The sequence below is a fragment of the Girardinichthys multiradiatus genome, chromosome 22, assembly GCF_021462225.1.
Source record: "Girardinichthys multiradiatus isolate DD_20200921_A chromosome 22, DD_fGirMul_XY1, whole genome shotgun sequence".
NCBI lineage: Eukaryota > Metazoa > Chordata > Actinopteri > Cyprinodontiformes > Goodeidae > Girardinichthys > Girardinichthys multiradiatus.
The window spans coordinates 43,619,836-43,632,462 of record NC_061814.1 but is presented as its reverse complement, the minus strand read 5'-3'; the positions used below and the strand labels follow the sequence as shown (position 1 = coordinate 43,632,462).

Here is a 12,627-nt window from a genome sequence, read left to right as displayed (position 1 = left end):
AGGTAAAGCTCTGAACAGTTTATGTGCAGGGTGTGTGGGGTCTGCAGAGATCTTAGCAGCTCTTTTCCTGACCCTTGACCTGTATAAGTCCTGGATGGAGGGAAGGTCAGCTCTGATTATTCTCTCTGCAGTCCTGATTATTCGTTGCAGTCTGGACCTGTCCTGTTTTGTGGATGATCCAAACCACACTGAGATGGATGAAGACAGGACAGATTGAATGATGGCAGTGGAGAAGATGACCAGCAGCTCCTGTGGAAGGTTGAACTTCTTGAGTTGCCTCAGGAAGTACAGTCTCTGCTGGGCCTTCTTTTGAACAGTGTCTAAGTGTGAAGACCATCTCAGGTCCTCAGAGATGGTTCCTAAGAACCTGAAGTGGTCCACGGCTGATACAGTGTTGTTGAGGATGGTGAGGGGGGTGTATGGGGGTGGTGTTCTCCAAAAGTCCACCACCATTTCCACAGTCTTGAGTGGGTTCAGTTCAAGGTAGTTCTGACTGCACCAGTGTACCAGCCGATCCACCTGCTGTCTGTATGCAGACTCATCACCGTCCTGGATCAGTCCAATGACAGTGGTGTCATCTGCAAACTTCAGGAGTTTCACGGACGAGTCCGATGGGGTGCAGTCATTTGTGTACAGAGAGTGGTGGAGGATGTCTGGTATGATGGTGTTGAAAGCCGAGCTGAAGTCTACAAACAGGATCCTGGCGTACGTCCCTGGACGGTCGAGGTGTTGCAGGATGAAGTGTAGACCTAAGTTAACAGCAGCATCTGCCGACCTATTTGCTCGGTAAGCAAACTGCAGGGGGTCCAGCAGGGGGCCTCTGATGTCTTTCAGGTGCTTCAACACCAGCCGCTCATGACCACAGATGTCAGGGCTACAGGCCTGTAGTCATTTAATCCTAGGATGGTGGGTTTCTTGGGAACCGGGAGGATGGTGGATCGTTTGAGGCAGGAGGGGACCTCACATTTCTCCAGTGACTTGTTGAAGATCCTCGTGAAGATTGGAGCGAGTTGATTTGATCAGGCTTTCAGGCATGATGGGGAGACGTTATCAGGTCCTCCAGCTTTCTTTGTTTTCATGCGCTGAAAGAGCCTGTTTACATCTTCCTCGGAAATCTTTAGTGCAGGCAGAGGATCTGATGGTGGGGGGTTGGTTGTTTTATGGGAGGAATTTGTTCCTGAATGGGATGTGGAGGAGATGATTTGAGGTGTGAATGGCTTCTTGTCATGTCTGCAGTAGAAGCCATTCAGACGGTTGGCCAAGAGACGACTCTGTTCAGGATGGGTGGAGGGGCTCTTGTAGGCAGTCAGGTTTCTCAGACCAGTCCATACAGCTGAAGTGTCACCAGTAGAAAGGATGTTCTTCAGTTTCTCACTGTAGCTTCTCTTAGCTGCTTTGATCTCCTTAGTTAGTTTGTTCCTGGCCTGCCTGTACCGCGCCCAATCTCCACTGCTGTGAGCTTCTTCCTTTTCCCTGCGCAGATTCCTGAGGTGTGGAGTAAACCATGGCTTATTGTTCCCAAAGGTGCAGAAGGTCTTGGTCTGCACACACATGTCCTCACAGAAACTGATGTATGATGTCACCACATCAGTTAGTTGGTTTAAGTCAGTGGCTGAGGTTTCAAAAACGGTGGTATCTATGAACAGGGAAGGAAAGCCTCAGTAGAGATGTTATAAAACCACTTACTGAAGGTTAAACTGGCTGACCCACAAAAAGACACAAAGTAAATGGGATCCGGTGGACACAGTCTGGGATCTTGAGTTAAACCAGTTGACCATCATAATGGGAGGGACAAAGACATGACAAAAGGCTAACCCAGTGATGCAGACATTTGCTTCTAAGCCGTCTAACTAGTCTCCATGCTGGATAATACAATATAAACTGAGAACGTTTGGTTTGGAAACCACGTTGGCATGGCAACAGTAAGGTTGCGATGAGATGTTCAGCAGTCTGTCCTCATCTCGTTGGGACGTCTCCTTCCACCTGGGATATTCTCTGGTAATGGATCTGAAATCTTAGGGCTCTGTAATGATAATCGTCTATAAATATTACTCTAAAGAAACAATTCTTCCACTTTATTTACCTTTGTGTTATCCAGTGCTGCTTAATGTTGCGCCATATGAAACCATCATTCAATGGGCTCCTTGCCAGAGGCGTGGCTATGATCCGAAGCATTGGTGGCTCAGTAGAAATGGTGTTGATGTTACATCCATCCATTCATTGCCTATCCCCGCTTATCATTAGAGGGTCGCTGCTGCCTATCTCATCTGGCGGGGTACACCATGCCAGACAGACAACCATGCACACACTAACACCATGTTCTGGACTGTGGGAGCAAGCTGGAGTACCCGGAGAGAACCCATGGACGCATGGAGAGAATATGGAAACTCCATGTAGAAGGATTCCAGGTTTGAACTCTCAATCTTCTTGCTCCATGGTAATGGTGCTAATAGCTACCCCACCATGCATCCTTTTCATACAACAGCAGTAGAAATCTTTAGGTAATATCACATTAAAATAATATAGAACAGTTAGTACCAGTCCTCAGCCAATAGTCTGGGTTTCTGAAGGAATGTTTCCGTTGGTTGTGTTTATCGTTAGCGGCCTGAGTAAAGGAAAAAGTTGAATTTTCTACATTAACAGCTGAGCGGTTGCTCAACAGACACAACTGACTGATGTAACGAGATACAAACAGTCAGAAACTGTGAAATCATATTTTCCTGTCAGCCAGAACAGCACTACAGTGGCTTGTAAAAGTATTCATACCCCTTGAACTTTTTCACATATTGTCAAATTATACATGATTTCTTTTTTTTTTATAAATAAAAAACTGAAAAGGCCATTGTACAAAAGTATTCATCCCCCTGAGTCAATACTTTGTGGAACCACCTGTTGCTGCAATCACAGCTGTAAGTCTTTTAGGGTACGGCTCTACCAGCTTTGCACATCTAGTGACTGAAATCTTTGCCCATTCTTCTTTGCAAAACAGCTCAAGCTCAGTCAGATTAGATAGAGATCATTTGTTTACAGCAGTTTTCAGATGTTGCCATAGATTCATGATTGGATTTAGCTCTGGACTTTGACTGGGCCATTCTAACACTTGAATATGTTTTGTTTTGAACCATTCCATGGTAGCCTTGGCTTTATGTTTAGGGTCGTTGTCCTGCTGGAAGGTGAACCTCTGCCACAGTCTCAAGTCTTTCGCAGACTCCAACAGGTTTTCTTCCATGATTTTCCTTTATTTGGTTCCATCCATCTACCCATCAACTCTAACCACCTTCCCTGTCCCTGCTGAAGAGAAGCAGCCCCAGAGCATGATGCTGCCACCACCATATTTGACAGTGGGGATAGAGTGTTCAGAGTGATGGGCAGTGTTAGTTCTCCATCACACATAGCGTTCTGCATTTTGGACAAAAAGTTCAATTTTGGTCTCGTCTGACCAAAGCACCTTCTTCCATGTTTGCTGTGTCCCCAACATGGCTTCTGGCAAACTGCAAACAGGACTTCTTATGGTTTTCTTTTAACAATGGCTTTCTTCTTGCCACTCTTCCGTAAAGACCACATTTGTGCAAAGCACGACTAACAGTTGTCCTGTGGACAGATTCCTCCACCTGAGCTGTGGATCTCTGCAGTTCATCCAGAGTCACCATGGGCCTCTTGGCTGCATCTCTGATCAGTGCTCTCCTTGTTAGGCCTGTAAGTTTAGGTGGACAGCCTTGTCTTGGTAGGTTTCCAGTTGTGCCAAACTCTTTCCATTTCCAGATGATGGATTGAACAGCACTCTGTGTTTATCCCTGACCTGTCTGATGTGTTCCTTGGACTTCATGATGCTGTTTGCTCCCTAATATTCTCCTATCCAACCTCTGAGGCCGTCACAGAGCAGCTGTATTTGTACTGAGGTTAGATTACACACAGGTGGACTTTATTTAATTTAATTCAATTCAGTTTATTTATATAGTGCTAATTCACAACACATGTCATCTCAAGGCACTTCACAAAAGTCAGGTTCATACATTCCAATTAATCCTAACCATTGAACAGTGCCGTCAGAGTTAGTTATTTAGTCATTAGCAATCATCAGGCAACTTCTGAAGGCAACTGGTTGCATTCAGACTAAAGGGGGATGAATACCTTTGCACACCGCACTCTTCAGTTTTTTATTCGTAAAAAATTTTTTAAATTATGTATAAATTTCTTTCCACTTCACAATTGTCTACCACTTTTTGTTGGTTTTTCACATAAAACTCCGATAAAATATATTTATTTTTGTGGTTGTAATTTGACAATATCTGGAAAAGTTCAAGGGGTATGAATACTTTTACAAGCCACTGTATCTATGTGTGTAGCAGCCATATTGGGTCTTGATGCCTCAGTTGGTGAAACATTTCAGAATTTCAAGTTTCCTTTGGGTCGGTATTTCTGATTTCCAACCTCAACAGAGGTTCTTCCAATGTATTAGTCGGACTGATTTAAATGGGATACAAATAAATAGTGCAATACTGCAGCTATCAGTGCCTTTTAACATACGGCAGCCAGTTTGGATTTTGATATTGGAATAAACCAAACCCCACCTCCACCTTCTTCAAATCTAAATTGGTGTCAAACATCTGCACTGCTATCATTTTAAAGATGTAAATAAAAGTTTCCAGAGGTCATCAAAGATCAACCAACCCCCCCGCCATATCTAAAAACTGAAGGTTGTGTGGTCAGTGACTTTTTTTACTCCAGGTGCTGAAATTTGAATTTTTATGTAAAGATGTAATACAGACACATTTTTACATTATAATTTGAACTCTGTGGATTGAAATGTTTCCAGGCAACCAAAATTCAAGTGAAACTGTCAATAAAATTCTTCCATCTGAGCCAATAACAATTAATTATTTGGATTTTTACTAATATATTTTTTGTGATTATTTGAAACATAGTCTTTATAAACATTAGTATTATTCAGAATGTTTTTGTGCTTCAAACAAACATCTCCGTTGACAGAAGGTAACCGGCCTGCTGCAACCACGCAACGCCACCTGTTTTTGGAGGGACAGAAACTCAGGCAACACGCTGCTGTTTAAGTCGTATTTCTTTGTTCAACCAATAACTGAGATCGGCAGAACCAGGACCCACTTCAGAAGCTTTTCTGTGAAGTTTTCCTCCTAAAGCAACAGGCTGCAGGTATCACGGTGTGTTGCAGGAACGTGTGCAGCTCAGTTAAGTGTGAGAACCAATCTACATTTTCTCATGAAGCGAATGAACAGGTGTTTCCCATTCCTCTGGCTGATTAGATCCTTTCAAGCAACACCACACCTGACGAGCATCTTCCTGGTTGCTGGTTAATCGGATCGGACACATTACAGCTTGATGATTATTGCGACAGAATTTGATTTGATGCGTTCAGAAATTCGACCAATAGAATTCTAGTTGACTGCATGAAAGGAACAAAAGTTTTCGCTTGCTCACTTTCTTTAGATTTAGAAATTTATACTGGAACAAGCTGGAAACCGCTGTTTTTCTGTGACAGCTGAGGTTTTAAACTATGATTCCAGAAGGTCCACTTTAGTAGAAGTAAAGCAGAAGGATTTTGCAACAAAAGCAAAGTATTCTAAAAAAACAACATTGCATTTATTGCATTTATCCACATTTGTCAAAATAAAATGACTAGACATCCTGCAGGACAAATACTGCACATTGTCACAAGTAGGATCCACTAAATTTCTTAAAACTGTCTAGGTTAATTTTTGCAGAAGCCATCTTGTTCTCCTCTATAATCTGAAGCCTGTGGGAGCTACAAGGGCAGACTTTACAGAATATTCTCCGTCTCTTAAAACCAACCAGAATCATCAGGTTTGTCAAATAAAGCTGCAGCTGCAAGTGTTTTCCCTGGTTTTAAAGCTCTGCCAGCCTCCTCAGACACACAGGACTGGACTTGTTTGTGAAGAGTCATGGGGGTGTGTCGCTGGTTACATAAGGTCGGCATTATGACCTACATTCTTGCCCGCGCAGCCAGCTGGAGCTAAAGGAGCTTAATACACATTTAGAAAGATGGAAAATATCATACCACCGAGCACGTAGGCAGCATGCTTGCTCAGGCCCGCTTCTGCCTGGTGTAAACACAACGACACCTCTTCTTCAGGGCAAACATTAACACAGTGGCTATTTATCAGCATGGCTTCACTCAGGCTGCAGCTTACTGATCAGCTCTGATCATGATTAGGGTTCGCCTGTTTGGGTGTCTGAACGGTGCTGTAGTTGTCCTGGTTCAGATACTGCGCAGCTCAGAAAACAGTGATGGGTTATGGTTAGATGCCTGCAGAAACATATGCGATCATATTCCTGACAGATGATCATGCAGTGCTGTATAATCTAACAATGCTAAACACAAAACCCAAAGCTGCAATAATGCAACAAAACACAGCCAGAACCTTGAGCCAGACCTGAAAATTAGCTTCTGCTGAGACAAGAGATCATGCAGGTCTCATTCAGACCTGGATGAGACCAGGTCTGAATGTTTAACTGAATTTAAACATTTTGAGAGGTGTTACCATGGCAACCCAAGGTGCTAGCAGACAGTCACCTTTGTGACACAGACATTAGGCTGAAAATACCCGGCTAAGCTGTGAATCCTCTTTGTGGTTCACCTCTCTAATGTGGAGTTATGTTCTTGGTGGTCGGCTCTGTTCGGTTTGATGTGCACAGACTCTCTCAGGAGAGCTGAAGTTTATTTCTATTTCTGCAGCTGGTATACAGAGTCAGGACACAGCGCGCTGCTTGAGCCCTGCGAGACATCTCAGAGGTCACCTGCTGGAAGTTTATTCCTAAAAAAAGGCCAAAACATTGATAACACACCAATTCTTTAAGTCGTTCTGACAAAAATCCCAAGAATCAAAATCCTTGTTTCAGAAACAAGCAACAACACAGAAGAAGAAAGGTAACCTGAAGCAACCCCTGTCATCGCTGTCTAACCTGACAGGTTTATAGTTGTCATCTCCATTAAGGATGAAACTCTTCACAGCATCTAAATCCATCCCACCAGGATTTAATCAGTCCCTGAACTTTGCTGTTGGATTCTGCAGCCAGCAAAATCTGACGGAAACTGGACCAGAGCCATCAGGGAATCTGAGGTTCAGAGCAGCAGGCTTTGTCCCCTCAATGTCGATGTGTGCATAAAGGAAAGCAGGAAATGCAACAGTGTTTTATTTAGACTTTTCTGTTAGTTTAATATTTGTGTTGGTCCGAACATTAATAAAAAATGCAGCTGTGCAGAATCAGGTATCTGTGAGTACTAAATACTACAACTGCTTTTACAAAATGCTTTTACCAAATATAAGCCAAATATATCATTTTTGATAGATAGCTTTTCAGAAACAATGTCTGTTGGACTGATGGGACCAAAGTAGAGATGTTTGGTCATGATACACAGAACCATGTTTGGAATGAGACACACCTCCTACTAATTGTAAAGCATGGTGGTGGAAGGATGATGATTTGGATTGTTTTGCAGCCTCAGGGCCTGGACACATTGCAGTCTGTGAGTCATTGATAAAATCTGAGTCCATCTCTCCAACAACTGAAGGTTGGCCCAAACTGGATCACCGACGGGATCCCAAACACAGCCGCATATCTACAACAGAATGACTGAAACAGAGAAGAATAAAGATGTCGGAATGGCCGACAGCTGGTGCTTGGCCCAAAAAGGATTCCTGACTGTTTCCATTCTGGACCCCATGCAGCCATGTCAGGTTAGAATGAGATCTGTTGGATCAAAACTGTTTGTGGTAAACAGAAGAATACATAAAACCTTCTGAGCTGTCTGTGTCTTAAAAGAAATCCAGGTCATGTGACTGCTGTCAGCTAATCCTGATAGCCTCTGCTGATCTGTGTTGACCTTTTCTACATGAATGGTAACCCTGCCAGCTGGAAGTCAAACGGATGGTGTTTGTCCTTCCAGGTGCTGTCTCCACCTTCCCGTTTCCTTCAGATCTTCCAGATCAGAGATTTCAGAAGAAAAGGAGAAGGTGTTGTGTTGACTGGACTGCTAAATGTTCAGCATTTTATTTAAAAACATTTAGTGGGAAACATCTTGTAAAACCCATATAGTGCAATACACAAATTTAATAAAACCTATTTAGGTACCCAGAAGGAACGGTCTGATTATGACTTAATTTAACAAACAGACAGTACAGTGATAGGTATCTGCAGGGAGAGAAACAACTTTCATAAACAATAACAAATTCCACTAATTTAGTGAGTTTTCTGTTACAAAGAAATAAGAAAATGTCTGTTTCTGTTGTGAATATGTTATGAAGAAAGATATCAGCCAAAGATGAAGAAAATACATACAAGTTCAACTGATCAGGTTGCAGTGCGTGGCGTATAGTTGTAGAGCAAAGCAATGCACATAGAGAAGCCTCAGTCCTCAACACAGCCGTCCCGGGTTCGAGTCCCGACCCGGAGACCTGTGCTGAAGGTCTTCCCACTCTCTCCATCCCACTTCCAGTCTGCCTGCTTTGGACAAACAACAGAAAGAAAGGCCACTAGTAACACAAACAAAAACCAACATTTAAAGTTCAGGCACTAAGTTTGGTATTTATGGATGGGAGGGATGGGATAAAAATTAGAACTACCAGGTTCTGGGGAAGAGGAGAACCACAGAGAAGCTTCATAGGTCTCATGCAGGATGTGGTGTGACAGAAGGATGTTATAATGGAGGAGATGATCAGTTTATTTAAAGTCAACTTTCAATCAGGAACCAATGAGGAACAAGGAGAACCAGTTAGTTAATATACAGAGTGAAGTGCAATGTGAAACAATGGGAAGGGAGGCAGGTAATCACGTGATTAATGACGGGTGTGATGACCAGCTGAGGGAATTACGTGACTGTGGATACTGGTGCATGGGAACAGAGAGACATGGGGAAAACTGGACTAAAGACACTCAAGGAAACAGATCTAAGGAAATGCATAAACATAAATACAGTGATCAAAATACTAACAGGGAAGGCAGGGACATGAGGAACAACCTAACTGTAAAAGCAAAGGTAAACAAGCACAAAAATGTGTCTCTGGCCCTGTCTTTCAGTGTTTAACCCTTTCTCTCTCCTAGACATGGCTACTGACTGAGCTTCTACTGTGACTAACTCTATGTGCTCTCTTTCAGACTCTAACCTTGAAAACTGGATCAGAGTTTATCTGTTCTTTCTTTCTAGATGAAACGACTAAAGGAGCTACATCCATTAACATTTACTTTTCCTTCCCATAGAAAGGACTCCTGGATCAGTGCTTCTTTGTTCTCTTTGTGTCTCTGTTCTGTTCTCTCAAACCCCCAGTCGGTCGTGGCAGATGGCCGCTCACACTGAGCCTGGTTCTGGTTCTGCTGGAGGTTTCTTCCTGTTAAAAGGGAGTTTTTCCTCTCCACTGTCGCTACATGCATGCTCAGTATGAGGGATTGCTGCAAAGTCAACGCCAGTGACTGTCCACTGTCTCTACATGTTCATCCAGGAGGAGTGAATGCTGCAAGTCACTGACTGGATGCAATCTGCTGGGTTTCCTTAGATAGAAAAACTTTTGATCCAATTTGAATAAATAACTGAATCTGACTGAACTGTTCAATGGTTACGATTAATTGGAATGTATGAACCTGACTGTTGTGAAGAGCCTTGAGACGACATGTGTTGTGAATTGGCGCTACATAAATAAACTGAATTGAAACTGAACTGAAAAATATTCAGCGACAAACACCACTAAATAAAACCTGACAGAAAGGAAATTTAAAAAAAGACAACTAAACTAAATAACAATCATATAATCACAAGGATCTAAACAAATATTAACTAGACAAACGTAAACTACTAATCAGAGGAACAAGGAAAACTACTAACGGCAAAGTGAACAAAAACAAAGACCAAAATGGCAGAACCTGACAAAAGATGCTGGAGAGGGAGAAGATTATAGATGATGGAGCAATGCAGAGTCATTTACTGTGAATAATGTAGGTGTACGAATACAGCAGCTTCCCAGGTTTTCTTCCTCTCTATTTTATCAGAAGTTATTCTGTTGAAAGGCAACAAACTATGACACGTAGTTTAACATATAAATTGTTGCTGTAAATAATATTGGCCATCTGTGAATAGAAATCATCACATTAGCACTGTAACTATGTGTATATAAATAGTTATAGGCCTATATTTTTCATAGAAATTTCAACCCAGCTGTGAAAGAGGGCCAGTCTGTCACTTTTCCTCCTCAGTAAAATTGGTACCCTGGTTTGGACCATTGTTGCCAAAAACAGTATTAGGTTAAACTCTTCAGGGCAATAAATGAGGGTCGTGCAGCTTCCTGCTGTAGCATTCAGATGAACAAGCCCATCTAAATGATTTAGCTGAGATCCGGGAGAGGGAGCTGAGGTCAGAACCTCCTTGTCATCAACTCGACCTGCTGTTTTTTAGAAGACAAATACTGGGTGTGACCTGAAATACGCTATCACCTATGTCAAGCACGGAGGTAGAAGAATTATGCTGTGGGCTTCTATTTTGCTGCTAAAGAGACAGGATGATGTCACCTCATTGAGTGACCAAGGAATGGGGCCATGTCCTGTAAAATGTTGGACAAGAACCTCTGAATGGCAGAAGTATCCCCTTACAGGGGCTCTGAGATCTAGCCAGTCTCCAGATCCACACCAACAGAATATCTTTGAAGGGACCTGAAACCTTGACAGCCGAAAGTTTTCTGTACAGAGGAGTGAGAACAAGAAACATCTAAGTGTTCCAAGTATGTTTTGTTGTGGAGATCAAAACTAATCTCCCTTAAAGACATGAAAAGCAAATTTATGCAATGTGTTTTCTTGAAATATTCTGTCTTTCACTGAAGTGAAACTATCATAAGAATTTGACACTCTCAGTTTCTCTGTTAGAGGGCAAGCCTACAAAATCAGCAGGTCAAATAGTCATTTGATCTATAGGACGCCGGCCTGCCTTGGTCAGCCAGCAGGGGGACAAGTGCAGCCATCATGTTATCAGGCAGGTATGAGATGGTCTGATAGTTCCAACCATGAGTGAAGGTCAGCGTACACAGAGAGCCCTACACAGTTTTATTAGCGGTCATAGTTTAGAGGTCACATTTGCACGGTTGTATTGTGCAACTGAATGGTGTGTTTACAGTGGCTGGTTTTAGTCATGGGATCAGGCTGCTTGGCTGTGGGCCTCCTTTCCCTTCTGCAGATGACCTTCAGGAATCTTTGGAAGCTAAAAAAAGAGATGGATTAAGGGGAATGGTTTTGGGTCTGACACCAAATCAACATCTCTTATTACATTCTTTAAGACTCCTCTTTGCCAACATTACATTCTTCCCAGGCAGAACTGACTTTACAGATATTCTAACTAATTTTCCAGAAGTAAAATTAGGTTTTAATATTCCCACACACAAATTAGGAAGCTTTAAAAGAGTAATTGTTTAGATCCTTGAAAAATTGAATTCTTGACTAGAAGATTTCTTTTGTATTTCAGTTTACAGAAATAATTGTTTTTCAACATTATTATAAATAGCTTACCATAATTAAGTTTGTACTTTTCGTCTTCCTTACTCTCTACAGGAATGGCATACTGTACAAGGACCCAAATATAAAGAGGGTTACCGTGTTCTATTCCCACTGTCCAGCTCTTTTGTTGACTTTGTATGGTCCCAGGCTAAAATCTGCAACGACCCCAACTATTTAGTTAACCTTCCTCTTCTTTTACTTTTTGCTAAAAACTATAAAACATGTTTCATTCTTGTACTTGTACTCTTCTGCTTTATCTGGGACCGGATTGTGGGGGCAGCAAACTCAGCAGACGCCGAGATGTCCCTCTCTCCAGACACCTCCTCCAGCTCCTCCGGGGGGAGCCCAAGGCGTTCCCAGGCCAGCTGAGAGACATAGTCCCTCCAGTCCATCCCCTGGGCCTCCTCCCGGTGGGACGTGCCTGGAACACCTCCCGAAGAAGGGATCCAGGAGGCATCCTAACCAGATGCCCGAGCCACCTCAACTGGCTCCTCACGAGGAGCACCAGCTCTACTCCGAGCCCCTCCCGGATGGCCGAGCTCTTCACCCTATCTCTAAGGGAGTGCCCGGCCACCCTACGGAGGAAGCTCATTTCAGCCGCTTGTATCCAGGATCTCGTTTTTTCGGTCATGACCCAAAGTTCATGACCATAGGTGAGGGTAGGAACGTAGACCGACCGGTAAATTGAGAGCTTCACTTTTCGGCTCAGCTCTCTCTTCACCACAACGGACCGGCACAGCGCCCCCATTACTGTGGCAGCCGCACCGATCCGTCTGTCGATCTCCCGCTCCATTTTTCCCTCACTCGTGAACAAGACCCCGAGATACTTAAACTCCTCCACTACCTCCCACCTAAGGAGGACAAGCCACCCTTTCTTGGTTGAGAACCATGGCCTCGGACTTGGAGGAGCTGACCCTCATCCCAACCGCTTCACACTTGGCTGCGGACCGCCCCAGCGCATGCTGTAGGCTGCGCCTAGAGGGCCGGAGGGAGATATGGCTGTTTGAAATATTCTAGGGGGGCGCAGTAGATTAAAATTTGAATGTAATCCTATTAGAACTGTTTGAAGGTTGACAAAGGTCATTTATAAACCACATGGTT

At 43.2% G+C, this 12,627-nt stretch overlaps 1 long non-coding RNA gene across 1 annotated transcript; it reads left to right on the top strand.

The window, feature by feature from the left end:
* Positions 1 to 4,952: 4,952 nt before the first annotated feature.
* On the top strand, positions 4,953 to 9,156 carry LOC124858924. Its single transcript, XR_007035972.1, has 3 exons — positions 4,953 to 5,211; positions 7,568 to 7,733; positions 7,943 to 9,156. It is a non-coding gene; the product is annotated as an uncharacterized LOC124858924 (long non-coding RNA).
* Positions 9,157 to 12,627: the final 3,471 nt, after the last annotated feature.